The 15,330-nt window shown below is 42.9% G+C and overlaps 1 protein-coding gene across 1 annotated transcript in view; it reads left to right on the forward strand.

Annotated features, from left to right (window-relative positions):
* MAN1A1 (mannosidase alpha class 1A member 1) overlaps positions 1-15,330 on the forward strand; it is an 884,250-nt gene that overhangs the window by 50,516 nt on the left and 818,404 nt on the right. The gene's annotated exons all lie outside the window — the stretch shown is intronic.

Genomic DNA, 15,330 nt, shown 5'->3' on the forward strand with positions numbered 1-15,330 from the left:
CTGTTGTGGATGTTGGGAGGAAAGGATGCGTCTGTTTTTGTAACTGTGATTGACTGCACAAACCAGGAGGTGTTCATTTATTTTTGCACTGAAGCCTCTGCCATCTCACTGTGTGGAAGATAACAATGTCCATGGTGTTGTTCATTGTTGCAGTACTGATAACACTTGGAATTTGTGCTGCAGAAGTTCTGACATCTGGCCTGACTTTGTGGTTAACACCCTTTCATCTTTAGACTGGGAGGATTCTTTCCACTGGGTTTCAGCATGTTTGTGACTCTTGACACCTCTAGATGCTCATCGTTCCCATTGCCTCAAGTGGCATTTTGGGTTATCTGTGAAGGTTAACCAGTAATGGCCAGCTCCTTCCCTCCCTGTCTCTTCCTGTGACAGCTGATTGACTAAGACTGTTCTGAGAGGGAAGCCTTCAGCTTTTACATGTGCTGAGTGATCATTCTTTTTCTGCCAGCCAAAGAAGAAAGTCCTCTGATCCTTCATAGGATCCATTGCTAATTTTTCCGGCTTACTGCTCAGATCAGCCCTATTTGGGACCTCATTCCTCTCATTTTATTATTAGGTTTATTGTTCTCTTTTAATTTTTATGTAAAAGACTTTTCTTCTTTCATGGATAACTGTAATTCCTGTGGGGATTTCTGCTTATATCAGTGCTTATTTACCATCTGTCTTTGACAAATGATTGTTTTTTTTTTCTGTTACTGAGGGAACTTTCAATATTTTTCTCAGAAGTGCAGTTTACGTGTGTGCTGTTGGACACTAAGGGCTGTGCAGGTAGAACTGCAAATTGATCATGCCTGTCTTTACTGTACTCTTTATTTTTCATCTTTTGACTGGAAAATATTGCAGAACTTGGATTTTTTTATGCATTTATAAATTATTTCCTATATGCATGAGCCTGATCTTTGTATTTTAAGACTGAATTGTGATTTTACATTGAATGAAAATATTTGTACTGTGGAGATGCTCTTCTCCCTCTGACAAGAAAATCTAGTTTAAATTGCTATTAAACATTGTTTTGTGGCAATTCAATGTAGTTAGTGTGTGAAGCTAATTTTTAACGTTGGATTTGGCACATTGGTTGCTTCGGTGCTGTTGTGTGCTGGAAATTACTTAACTTGTGTCACTTTTCTGTTAATGGCACAGTTTGTCATAGTTTGGTTATGTGGGGACATACTTATTGTTAGAAACTTAAGTAGTTATTGTGCTACTTCATCTACTACTGTCTCTTATTCTGGGTGGTGTTCTGTCCTCTGATTTTGATGGATCTCAACTCTTTTCCTCCATCTATCAAAATTGGTTGCACCTAAAAAGAAAAAAAAAATATGCCTTTGCCTGTGGCTTGTGATTCTGTCAGGACCACTGGTCAGCCTACAGACCACTTACGTTTTGCCCCATTTCTCTCTAGTGTAGCTTTACTGGCCACTATGGAATGGGGGTCAGACAATCCTTTAGAGCTGTTCTAGTACCTGCACAAGTAAGGGAAAGCTAAATCCTTTATATGAAAGATTAGTCATAGAAAAGAGCCCATTGTTAGACGCAATACTCTGTCACCAGTTATTTTATCTAGTAGTGAAGTTCCAAGAAAAAGAAACGGTGTCATCATACAGCTGATTGTAGGCTGATGTGGTTTCTTTGGCTAAGAGTGTTCTCAAGGCAACTAATTCTGGCGGTTGTGTGCCCTTGCATAGCTCAAGTGTTAGTTTGACTTGTTTCAGAGAAAGATGAAGAATCCAATGTAAACGATGGTCATTTCCTAGTTGGCATGGACTCCAGTCATTGATTCTTTGGAAAGTGAACCTGAACTTAAGCCCAAACAAGTTTTCACTTTTCCTGAGATTGCTAGATTTTGTGACATTTTTGTTTGGGAACAGTTGGAAACTACCCCAGATCCAGGCAGGGTATATGACCTCATAGAAGATGAAATGTCCAATACTGCGGCTATCCCGCCGTCTTACTGGCCTTTGAAGATGTTTATAAAGCTGCCTGCACAACACCAGTATGTGTTCAGCAGTCCCTAAAGAGGATCAGAGAAAATATAGGGTCTCCACAGATATAGGTTCATAGGTTGGTACTGGGCTATCTGCCCGAAGGCATATATTAGCCCAGCTGCGGTATTCACCACCCCTTTAGTAGTTTCCTAGACCCTTGTACTAGCAGCTAGTACCCTTGGCCCCTATCTAGTAGGGCTGTTGGTGTGATCCCCGGTGTGAACTTTCTGTTACCCATCCACTCATCAAAGTTCCTCTTGAAGAGTGATCGTGAGGGGCTCTGTCTTATGTAGATCGGGACCCTGTTCCATAGTAAGGGAAGTCTCTGCGAAGTGAATCTATCCCTCCAGCATGTTCTGTTCATTGTTGTGTTGAGGTTTATATCCCTAGAGCGTGTAGCTCGAGTAGATTTGGTTTTGCTAAGATGGACCATGTTCAACAATTCTGGGTTGGACATGGCTCTGAACGTTAGACCGAGATCGCCTCTGAGAAAGCGGTATGCAACAGAGAACAGTCGTAGCTTTTTCAATCATGCTACATAGGGCAACTGTTTGAGGCCAGTAATCCTCTTGGTTGGGTACCTTTGTGGTCTCTCCAGCTGCTGGAGATGTCTAGCCAGGTACATTCCAATTGGTGCATTGTACTCAATAATGGGTCTGATGAGGGAAGAGTAGAGGGGCACCATTACATCCTTAGATCTTGATGCGAACCCTTTTGTGATCAGATGGGTCACATAGAAGGATTTTTTAACCACTTTGGCAACATGGTTATCGAAGTAAAGCTGACTATCTACTTGGGTCCCTATATGAGGAGTTTCCTTTCTCATTTGATTGCTGACTCAACTGGAGTCTCCCCAGCTGCTTGCTGAAATAAGAAATCCCTATCTTCACCTAATCTTATGTCCCCTGATAGAGGGAAAAATGTTATATCTTTATGGCAAAAGTATGTCTCTTTCTAGTAATCTAACTTTTAGAATGTTGAATTATCAAGGCTATTATGTAGAAATTTATTTTGCAGTGTGCGTACAGTTTTTGGATAATTATGCTGTATGCTTAACTGCAGAGAGAATATCTTGGATAAATGAAATTATTTCTAATTTGACTCGGATTTTGAAACACTCTTTGGGAGGTGTGCTCGAGTGTGCAGATCCAGTCTCAAGAAATACTGCTGCTTCTGTTATATTAAGACTGTATGTTTGGTTACGTAATCAGAACTTCTCTGATTTGTAAGCTGAAATTTTTAATGCACCTTTTAAGTTCTGAATTGGTGTTTGGGCCCGCTGTTACACATATTCTCACAGTGGGGATGATAAGAATCAAGTTAATGCATGCAGTAACTACGTTGTTTCATGTACCCAAATTCTCTCCAAACAAGGTATCTTCCTTCAAGGGGAAGAACAAATCCCAGTCAAAACAAAAGTCATGGATCCAAAAGGAAATGGAAGGAGGATAATTCTTCAAAACCAAATGAGGGATTCCCTTTTAAAAAAGGAATTAACCCCTTGCTACGGAATGACTGTACCAAGTTACAAAGCACCCCTACTCCCCCCACGTCCTTCCCCAGTCTTTCTCTGTCTCTCTCAACCCTGCAGCTGTTCTGCATGTAGTCTCAGACAAAGGGATTCTGAGAATAATTCACAGAGGATATTTTGGCAGTGTATAGAAAAAACTCCTCTTTTTTTTCAGGGGAATTCCTCCACACCCACCAGACAAGACCGAACCGTCTCCTGCAGTGCTGTATCACGCTGTGCACATAGAGGTCATAGAACCAGTGCCTGCGATTTATAGAGGCAAAAGATTTTACTTCAGAATCTTTTTGGTATCAAAAAAAGAGCATGCCCGTAGACCCATCATAGATTTGTCCTTTCTGAACACTTTAAGTTCCAAATTTCAAAGTTCTCACCTTACTGTCAGTCCTAGCTTTACTTCCAGAACACTATTTAATGGTGACTCTAGATCTCAAAGACACTTGTATTCCTATTGTTCCCAATTTCAGGAGATTTGAGATTTGCTATGTCTGGCTTTTATCAGTGTTTTGCATTACCCTTTGGACTGTGTACTGTACCTTGAGTTGGATGCAAAGTGTCTGGTCCCAGTGGTTGCCTGTTGTGGAACCCTAGATATCCACATTTTCCTTATTTAGACATCTTGCTGATTTGTGCAGATTCTGTATCCAGGTGCTTAGAGTCCATAGACAGGGTCACATCCCTTCTTTCAAACCTGGGCTTCAAATTGAACCTTAAGTCCTTCCTCACACCATCTCAATGAATTGTTTTCTGAGGTGTTGGATAGACAAAGTAAAAATGATGGCCTTCCTGCCAGAAGATAATGTTTTGATTTACCAGGGCATATTTTTGATTTTTTTTCTGCTAGACTTTGCCTCAGTAAGAGAGTTCTTCAAAATTCTAGGCCTTATGGCATCAGTGATCCTCGTAATACCACTTTACAGACTACAAATGAACAAAATTCAGTAACACTTGAGTTGATGGATCTATCACCTCCATCCCCTGAATTCCCAGGATCTGATACTGGGATTTGTGAAACAGGAACTGCTGTGGTGGAGGGTCAGCTGTTTCCACTTCCAGAGCTCCCTTTCACTCTTCAGACCACATTCTAATCAGTCCAGGTGAGACTTCAGATTTTGTGTGGGAGCAGTGTTTATAGGAATTCAAGTTCACTGCTTGGGGGTCCTCAGTTCATGCCAAAACACATGGATTCATGCCTTAAAAGTTTTTCACCATTTATGGAGTCCTGGTCCTCTTCTAGTGTCCTATACAACACTACCATTGATGTAGTACCTAAACAAAAAAGATGGTACAAGCTCATTAGCAGTGATGACTTTGGGAGCAGGAACTGGCTCTACAGCATTCGGACTCTCTTTCAGGCCTTGTACATTCCATTAGAACAAAACACAGCGGCAGGCAGTCTAAGCAGATCCTGTATAGACCCTCACGAGTGGAAGCTCCATGTAGAGGTCTTCCAAGACTTGATCCAGATGTGGAGACCACATCAAGTAGATCTATTTGCTTCCTTTCAAAACAGACCACTGAATCTTTTCAAAACATCCTAGCTGCCATGCTTGAAAGACAGATGTTCTTATCATTCCCATGGCTGGGAATGCTCCTGCATGCATTTCCAACCTTTCCAGTGATTCCAAGGGTACTTCGAAAGATTCTGAAATAATTATCAAAGATCATTGTGGTAATCCCATTTTGGCCCACACACAGCTGGTTCATCCTTTTGAATGGAATTGGCTAAGGGCAGTTAGGATAAGCTTCCTCACAGACTGGAACTGCTTAGACAACATCTGGGGCAAATGGTATACCCCAGCTTAGAGCAACTGACTGCCTTGATGATGCTGATTCCTTTTGGGCACTTGTTCCATGAGGATGTGCAGCAGATATTTAAGGTGGTAAGAAAACCTGCAACTAGAAAATCTTATGTTTACAAGTGGAAGATGTTTTCCCGGTAGTGCCTAGCTAATACGAGGTCTCAAGGGTTTCAATCACTGTTGTTTTAAAATATTTGTGTCAGCTACTTAGACATGGTTTGCCATGTTTTTATCAAAATGCATCCTGCAGCCACCTCAGCTTCTATGCCTATGGATTCTCTCTCTCTCTCTCATCTTTTTTTTGTGGTCAGCTTATGAAAGGAAGGTTGCAGAAGAGACCACCTCAAAACCAAGTTCCCTCTCCCTGGGATCTTAGCTTTGCTCTTACAAATTTAATATTGCCTCCTTTTGAGCTTGGCTCTTTGGCTGATTTACAGTTCATTACTCTGAAGACTGTTTTACTCATTGCTGTGACATCTGCAGGGCAAGTTTCTGAGCTACAAGTTCTTGTGGTGGGCCAGCCCTATTGGATTTCTCACAAGGACAGGGTTGAGTTATGTGCTAATCCATCATTCTGCTATTGTTTACTGTTACTCCCACCATGGTTCATGGAAGGCTGAGGCTCACTCAACTAGGGCCTTATCCTCTTTGATGGCGAATTGGAAACGGGTGGACTTCTAGAGGCAGCACCTTTTACCTCCATTCATACTTTTACAAAGCACTGGATTCATTTTCAAGGTCCAGAGCATTCCTTACTAGGACCATTCTCAGGGGGCTGCTGGATCCTTACTCTTCCACCTGTCAGGTAGGGTAAGTGTTGGGAATCTACCCAAAATGCCACCAAGGTAGTGGGAATGATGAGCATAATACTTTTGCACAAGCCCTTTGCCTGTAGTAGTAGATTTTGAATTCCTCACTGCCTCGGTGTCAGTACCCACCTGCTATCTCCTAGATTGTGCATAGTGGAGGTGAGTTTCAGCCTCTTTAATTTGGGTGTTGTTGGATTTAGTTTTGTGTATGGTGTGAAGCCCCTGCACTGGCCCAGTAATCAAGGACCCTCAATCCTCACCTCTGGCAACAGGGACAGAAGTGTACAATGGGAGGATGACAAGTGCACACACAGTAAAGTACAGTTTCCCTTAAGAGCACACAGAGATCACATTTAGTCTGGGGGCTGTATTCTCCGTCTTTCTCCTGATCCACAATAAGACTTCCCACTGTCATAACTATAGGGTTAATATCTCACCTGAGGTGGTCAAGCCAAGATCTCCAGCACCCTCTGTCCAACCAGTGCTTTGTGTCCCTGCCCAAGTCGCTGACACACACACACACACACACACACACACACACACACACACACACACACACACACACACACACACAGTCCTACCTGGGGAAGGCTGGCACAGGTTTATTACTGGCTATGCTCCCTTTCTGCCCAGACTATAAGCTAATCACTGCCACCAGCCCATACATATCAGCTACTGTAAAGGCCCCTTAAAAAGGGTGACCAATCCTACTTTGTAATGTTACTATGATCCAAATGGCAAGTGTGACCAAGACTTAAGGGTATTTAGGAGTGGCCTGTACAGTGTCACCATATACATATCCAAGTACTCTAAGAGCTTAAATATGTCTCGCAAATATCGGCACGAAGATAGGTTTAAATATATTTAATAATAATTAATAAAAGAACAAGACAATACTCAATCAACACAGTTAAGAGTACAGAATCACAGGAAATATTTTAAACCGACATTGCAGAACAATCTCAAATGAATAAAGAAAACATCTAAACTAGTCTTTACTATGTTCCTGTCTATCTCTAAAAGAAATACTATGCTTAAATCTTACTTGGAGCAACACATAGGCAGAAGTGCTGAATGGATGTTTCTAGGTCCAAGACAAGATACAAAATACCCCGACTCCCTGTGAGAGATTTCTTAAATTAATAATCCACATTACTGCTGGGTTAGTTTGGATGACATCACTCTGTCACCTGCCTTCAGTTTCCAGCCTGACAGAAGCTAACATAATTTTTAGCATCTCTCAGAAGTTTGCAGAACATGGAAGTCATAAAATAACTACTTTTACATTTGAAATCCAGTAATTTATTTATATTTGTTGACCGGGAGTGTCCGACTGGACGTAGGCACATTTTCAGTGGAGGCCCGGGGAGAAAAGCTCCACAGTTAAAATAAACAGATAGTAGTTGCATTGGATTACATAGCGATTAACAATTTACAAAGCAATTACTTACAACATATTTACAGATGAAGAACATAGTACATCAGTAGACAACTAGAATCTTTATCTGTGAAGTACATAACAGACATTAACAAATGTTACGGAACTTCTTATTGTACTAGGCTTATGAGCATCTGAGCTTGCTATAATCAAGGTAGTTGGTGGAGTGGAAAGAAAGGTAGTGGTTGGATGGGGTGGATGACATTAGAGTGTGAGTTGCAAGGGCATAGACGCATGTTTTTAGGTGCGCTTTTAGTAAAGTTTTGAAGTGGATGCATGATGGTATGGAGGTAATTGTGGGTGGGAGGGAGTTCATAATTTGGCTATGGTGCAAGAGAATAGTGCTTCACCTGCAGAGTTATTGGCTTTAGAGTTATTGGCTTTAGTGATCTGCAAGTGATTTTTATTGCTGGATGTTAGTGGTCTGGTGGTGCGATAGGGTTGGAGTAGATTTTGGAGGGATGGGACATTTAGTGGATGGTTTACTAGTTTGCGGGTGAGTGAGAGTTGATACCATTGAAGGGAGGTGAGGGAGTTCAAGCCAGCCCAGAGGTGAGGGAGTTCAAGCCAGCCCAGTTCAGCAAATGAGAGACAGTGGTGACTACGGTAGGATGCTCCTGCGGCGAATTTGACGATTTTTTTTTTTTATAGCGGGTCTCTAGCTTGTTTAGATTGCATTGCCTTAGGTTGGTATATATTGGAGAGGTATAAAGTAGGGTGGAGATAAGGTGGGAATTTGCTATTGAAATCTTTGCTGCTTTGGTGAGAAGTTGCTTATTTCTGTATAACGGTCCTAGTTTTTTGTGGACTTTTTTTATGGTCATGGATATGTGAATGTCAAATTTTAGTTTGTCTATTTCCACTCCTAGCAATTTGGTGTGTTCAGTTGGGTATATAGTAGTGTTGTCTTTTGCTGTGATGTTGAAGTGAGAGTTATTTTGAGTATGTTTGGTGGGTTGGAAGAGGAGTAGTTTAGTTTTGTTTGGGTTGAGTATTAATTGGGCATCGGATAACCAAGTTTCAACAGAGGAAAAGGCTTCCTGTGAGACTGTTTGCAGTTTGGGTAGGGACTGGGCTGAGCAGATGATGGTTGAGTCATCTGCGTATTGTATGAGTGTGCCATGTTTGGTGGCAGAGGCTAGATTATTGGTGAAAACAGAGAAGAGTAGTGGTCCAAAGATGGATCCTTGGGGAACCCCTGTGGAGACAGGTAGTTGGGGAGATATGTCATTCTGCCATACAACGGATTGTTGGCAGTCAGACAGGTAACTCTGAAACCAGTTGGTGACTGATTGTGAGAAGGCTAGGTTATTGAGGACAGAGATAAGTTGTTTGTGTGGGACCATGTCAAATGCTTTAGATAGGTCTAGGAAAGTAGCAGAGGAGAGATGGCCATTGTTTTTATGCTGAAGGATAGTGTTAGTAAAGGAGAGTAAGGCAGTGGTGGTACTATGGTTTGGTCGGAAACCATGCTGAGTATTGGAAAGGAGGTTGTTGGTAAGGAGGTAGTCTAAAACCTTAGAGTGTATGCATCTCTCTAGTATTTTGGAGAGTGGAGAGAGAATAGCTATGGGGCCGTAATTGGTTAGTTCTGTGGAGGGTCCGCCTTTGTGGAGGGGAATTATTTGTGATACTTTCCACAGTGTGGGAATGTAACTTTCTGATAGAGATCGGTTAATCAAGATGGATACTGTGTAGGCCAGAGCATCAGCTGCGATTTGTAGGTATTCACTTGGGAGGTTGTCTGCTGCTAATTTGGTGGGCTTAAGTTTAGTTAAGAGTTTTTTTTTATGTTGGAGGTAGGTACAGGAGAAAGAGAAGGCAGTGGGGAGGTTACTAGTTGAAGGTGTGGGTTGGAGGGGAGGGGGGTTGTGTTGTTTAGCTAGTGATAGTATGGTTTGTGTGGTGTGTGTGTTGAATGAGGTAGCAATATTTTCTGAGGAGTGAGGGATGTTAGGAGGAGGGGTACTGACTTTACCTGGGTGGAGGATGGAGTTTATGGAGGACCAGAATTGTTTGGGGCTGTGTTGGGAGGAGTCTAGGGCAGACTGGTAGTATTGGAATTTGTCCTGTTTTATTAGCTTTTTTACTCTATTGCGTAGTTCTAGGAATTTGTCTAGTTGAGGGGGTTTTGGTTTTGCGCCAGTGCTCCCAGGCTTTATCCCTGTTTTTCATTTCTGGCTTAGTGGTTTTCTGTAGCCATGGGGAGGGTTGTGCTTTGGTTCTGAAAAGTCTTATGGGGGCATGGTAATTAAGGATGCTCAGGAAGGTAGTATTAAAAAAATTAACTGCGTCATCAAGACTGAGGTACTTTAGAGGATGCCAGTTGCATTCTTTGAGGGATAAGATGAATGTGAGTGGGTAAAAGTTTATTTTTTTATGTATTTGACGGTAGATGACAGGTTAAGCTTGGTATAGGTATTTTTTGAGTAGGAATGTTGGGGAGTGATCACTGAGACTATCTGATAAGCAGCCTGTTATATATGATTGGGGGCTCTTACGGACTAGTATCCAATTTAGGGTAGTGTGCTTGCTGGAGTTTTTATTTATCCTGGTTGGTGACTGGACTAGTTGGGTGAAGCCATGAAGGTTTACATGATGGGTTGGATGGTTGCCAGAACAGGATTGCCAGTCAGTATTAAAATCAAATAAAATTATAGTTTATTGGGGGAGATGGTAGGTAGACCAGCTGAGGAGGTTTTCTAGTGGAGGGATGTTTTGGCCAGCTGGGAAGTAGCATCCAATTATGTTGATGGTTTTGTTTTGGTTTATTTTGAGGTTGGTATATTTTATTTCTTCATTGCCTATTTGTGGAGCTGATGATTTTAAGATCTGGATGTTTAGATGCTGTTTAAATATTATAGCTACACCACCTCCTTTCTTGTTTAGCCGGTCTACTCTTAGTATGCCATAACCTGTAGGGAGTATTTGCTCACTGGTAATGTGAGGTTTTAGCCAGGTTTCTTTCAGGATGACTATATCTGGGGAGTACAAGTCTATGGTGGCATGGAGTTCATGGACTTTTGTTGGATATACTTCTAATATTTAGGCTTAGTAGAAGGAAGTCACTTGGCTTTCTATTGGCTGTAATATGGGAGACATTGTGGTTTCTAGTCTGATTATGAGGATTGGGGTTGGATATGGTAGGGCCAGGGTTGGGGTGGATGTCTCCACTTAGGGCTAGTTTATGCATGAGGTTATTATTTTTCTCAGTTTTTGAATGTTTGTTTATAAGGGAAACTTTATGATTGTGCTCTGTGGGTAATAGGTATGGTGGGCAGGTTACTATGTTAAGTTGTAGGGATGCTTTATGATTGAGTAATATAGTTGGTAGATTATGTGGGGGGTGCATAGGGATGGTTCTTGAGTTGGTGGGAGGGGAGCTGGGTGAGGGTGAGACATGAGTGGTGGTGTGAGTAGTAGTACAGTGGTAGTGGTTGAGTCAGGGAATGATGGAGCTTTGGTAGGATGCAAGATATGCAAGGAGAGTGCATGCAGTGAGCATAGGTAAGGTATGCTTGTACATGTTAGTTGAGGTGCGATAGTGAGAAGATGGAGGAGGTAGTGTTGGGTTAGCGCTGTGGGTGGCTATTGGAAAGATGGGAGGGGTTCGAGAGTGTAATAAAGGTGGGAATAGGGGGCAGGGTGGGGAGCGAAGTGGGTAGAGACCCTGTTAGTTGCTCTTATGAGGGGGCTGGAAACAATCTGGTAACAAAGTTAACTGATAAATGAACATATGATAGTGACAAGGGTGGTTGTAGTTTCAAAAATGGTGCCTGCCACAGGTAATATTTATTAACTTTGGGATTGTCTTAAGGTAATAAACAGGGAAGGGGGAGGGGAGCACAAGGGTGTGAGCAGGCAGTTCTTTGTACTGCTGCTAATGAGCCAAAGCAAAGACAAGTTTGTGTTTACAAGCCATAGCCGAGTGCTCTCCAGGGGAAAATGAATATTGGCTCAAACAAGTAGACACATACTCAGTCAACTTTAGCTGTCTGCAGACAGTTCAGACCTGGACTGCGCTTTTCTCATAAGAATGATAAAGGTGGTACCGCAGTTGAATACTTAAGAGCAGTGTTAGGTTGGAGAGACACTGAGCTCCTCATGGGGCCTGTAGCAGAGTGGATTGATGTGTAGTAATTTATTTCTGTTTGAAGACAATAGAAAAACCTCTAGCTCTAGACCTTGTCTGCTTACTGAGATTTAACACGATCGTAAAACACTTTATTTTCAACTTATTTTCTTGAAGTTTTGCAAGTTAACTCTGTATGTTCCATCTTCTACTATTAAAACAGACATTTGCACAGGTATGTAGTTTATATACAATTCTGTTCTTTTCCAGTAGGGTACACTGTGGACACATTATTGAAGCTCAGGACATTACATACAGTTCAACACACACTTCTGCACCAGTAGTTTAATGTACACTTATAAGATGTAGTTCTCTTACATTTGTAAGACAAGCATATGAATCATATTACTGTTCACTAATGACATGTGATTATTTACAAAATTCCAGGTAGCTTGGTTGGCAGTATTTCCCTGGTGCCACATTTCTCCCCTCCCTGAAAACCCAAGCTAGTTTTTCTAGTGACCCTTGAGAAACGTTGCTTGAGGGTTGAGCCTGTCTGAGAATACATTACTCTCTTCTCTGTCTTGAGATTCCAGCTGCCTTGGCATTGCTGACTCCAGTACCATGCTGCACTGTCCCATCATATGCTTGCAACCCTAGGCTCCACCATAGTAATTTGGGATTTTCCTAGCTGGCTCCCTGTAGCCATAGATCCCCCTCAGACTCTTCCTGCCTTGTACTGCGAATACTTAGCACAAGGGCCTCCCTGTCATGGTAAGGTTTCATCATGTTAACATGGTACAATTTGTGCCCCTGCATCCTGCCTTGCAGTTTTACCATTGTAGTTAACATGACTGACCTTCCTTACCACCTTATAGGATCCCTCCCAAGCTGCTTGCAGCTTGTTGTGTCTGACAGGAATGAGAACCATTACCTGCTGCCCTACAGCATACTCTGTAGCTTGAGCATTCCTGTCATACTAGACCTCTTTCTGCTAAGTTCTCCTGGGCCAAGCCCATGAGTTCCCTGAGCTTTGTCCTGAGGTTTAGGACATATGTCACAATGGACTCCTTGTGAGATTCACACTCACCCTCCCACTCATCTCAAATCACATCTAGAGGGCCCCTCACCCTATGCCCATACAGCAACTTGAAGGGTGAAAAACCTATGGAATCCCGGGGAACCTCTTCATAATTAAACAAATGGGGCAAATGTTTGTCCCAGTCCCTCTTAAAATGGTCTGCGAATGCCTGTAGCATTATCTTGAGTGTAGAGTTTAACCTCTCAACAAGAGTATTAGTCTGGGGATGGTAGGGGGTGGTCTTTAGGTGCTTCACCCCACAATACTTCCACAGACAAGCCAGCAGGTCCGACATGAAATTGGTACCTCTGTCGGTCAGTATTTCTTTTGGAAAATCTACCTCGCTGAAAATTTCTAACAAAGCATTTGCCACCTTTTCTGCCTTGATGGAGGACAGAGCCACTGCCTTCGGGTATCTAGTAGCATGATCTACTACTGCTAGGATATACTTTTTACTTGTGAAACTTGGGATACTTGGAGGCCCCACAATATCCAAAGTAACCCTCTGAAATGGCTCCTCCATCATTGGCAAAGTTATCAAAAGAGCTTTCACCTTCTCTCCTGCCTTGCCTACCTTTTGGCACTGCTCACAGGTCCTGCAATACCCTGATGTCCTTCATGGATGCATCTGCAGTCATAACAACTGGGTTGTCCTGTCGTCAGGCAGCCCTTCAGTCGGCCGGATTCCAAAGTCCGGGTCCGGCTTCGGCTGATGTCGCACTTCACCCGACGTCATCTCTGTTGGTCTTCGGGTATAAAGGCATCAGCCGACGCCATTTTCCTCAGTCTTTCTTGCCGCGTGGCGCCCGAAGCAGAAGCTGTTCGCAAGTGCCGGTCGGTCGGATCCAGAGATTACTTCTACCGAATACTACTTCGAAGACTTCTAAAGCTAAGTACCCCGTTGGGGACTCTTTCTTGCCTCAGCCGATGTCAGAAAAAGTTAATAATTGTTTAACCTGTGGGAAACAAATACCTCATAAGGATTTCCACTCTTACTGTCTGCCTTGTTTAGGCCCAGCCCACGACGTAGCAGCCTGTTCGGCCTGTGCTTCTTTCAACCGACGAACACTTAGGCGTCGGTCGGAGTTTGCTGAACAGTTTTTCGGTTCTGATTTTGCGTATATTATGCCGTCGGATCCTCCGACTACCCAAACTGCTAAAAACGCAAAGATAAAGACCGACACTCATGTCCGCGGTTTCGGCCGAAACCATGGTTAAGCAAACGCGAGTGTCTCGGTTTCGGCGAAACCGAAAGCTGATCAAAATACAGCAGAATCTATCACTACCACTGAGGCCCCTGCTACTTCTCTTGAATCGGCCTCTGAAATTTTATCCACTACGGTGGTTGCCACTGACTTATCAGACACCATTCCCTTGGATGTGTCTACCCCAGCACGTGGTGCTGCTAGGCCTCCAGCAGCCATGTCCATTAAGGCCTTTTGCCAGGGCAGCCAAAACTAAAAAAAACTACAATGAAAGTGCCTGCTACACCCCCTCTTCCTCTAGTTCACAAATTACAAATGCTTACCAGAAGATAATTTCATTAATTAGATTATCTCTCAATTCACACAGAGGGGGCCTCAGCCCCCAGAGAAGAGAGATGCTGAAGAATCCATTCCAGCTGCCTCAAACCTTACATGCCATGCGAGAGCAGTTCCAATGGCAGCAGCAGGATTTCTCAGACTTCAGAAAAAGACTTAGAACCTTTCTGCACCTTCCACAACACAGGCCCTTAGCTATACCTCCTGTGCTCTCTGTAGTGGATGATGCCTTCTATGATGTCTGCTCTGCTCCAGATTCTTTACCTCCAGCCCCTGCCAAACCAGACAGATTTTACAGGGTACCAGACACTCATCACCACCTTTACAAGGCCCCACTTGCAGACCGCGAAACTATATCCCAGGGTCCCAAGGCAGTAGTCGACCACAGCTAAAACCCTATTCCTTCTGAAAGGGAAGCCAGGTCTTTAGACAGATGGGGCAAAAGGTTTACACTTCAGCTACTCTCTCAGCTAGAGCTTTAAACTGTCAGTTTCACATGATACAATACCAAGAGTTTATGCTTGATCAGTTAACAAAAAAGCTATCCTCTGATGAATCAATTGATAAGAAATATGTATTAGAAATGGTAAATAACATACAACAGGTTAGTAACCATTCCTTAAAATGTGGCTATGATGCACTGGAGGCTTCATTTAGATCAGCCATGACTGGCACAGTGATAAGAAGGCATGCATGGCTAAAGGAACAAGCTTTACCGGATCATGTTAAAGCCAAGTTATTAGATGCTCCTATGGATAAGACCAGCTTGTTTGGTACACCTGCCCAGCAGGTAATGAAGAAAATGGAAGAAAAGGCAAAATCTGTTCAAACGGTTAAAGATTTCTTGCAGGTCCAACCCCCAAGGTTTAGCAGGAACTGGCTTGCCAAAAATTGGTCCTTTCCTGACTCCACAAGATCCCAAAGGGGCAGGAATAGACGTTCCAGAGGCAGAAACCAATCCAGAGGAGGTGCCCACAGAGGACGACAGTGGCAAGGTAACAACAGAGGCACAGACACAACCACTGCCACTACAACAACACAGCCACAGTGACTTAA

The sequence above is a fragment of the Protopterus annectens genome, chromosome 1.part1 (genome assembly GCF_019279795.1).
Source record: "Protopterus annectens isolate FY-2018-M chromosome 1.part1, PAN1.0, whole genome shotgun sequence".
Taxonomy (NCBI): Eukaryota; Metazoa; Chordata; order Ceratodontiformes; family Protopteridae; genus Protopterus; species Protopterus annectens.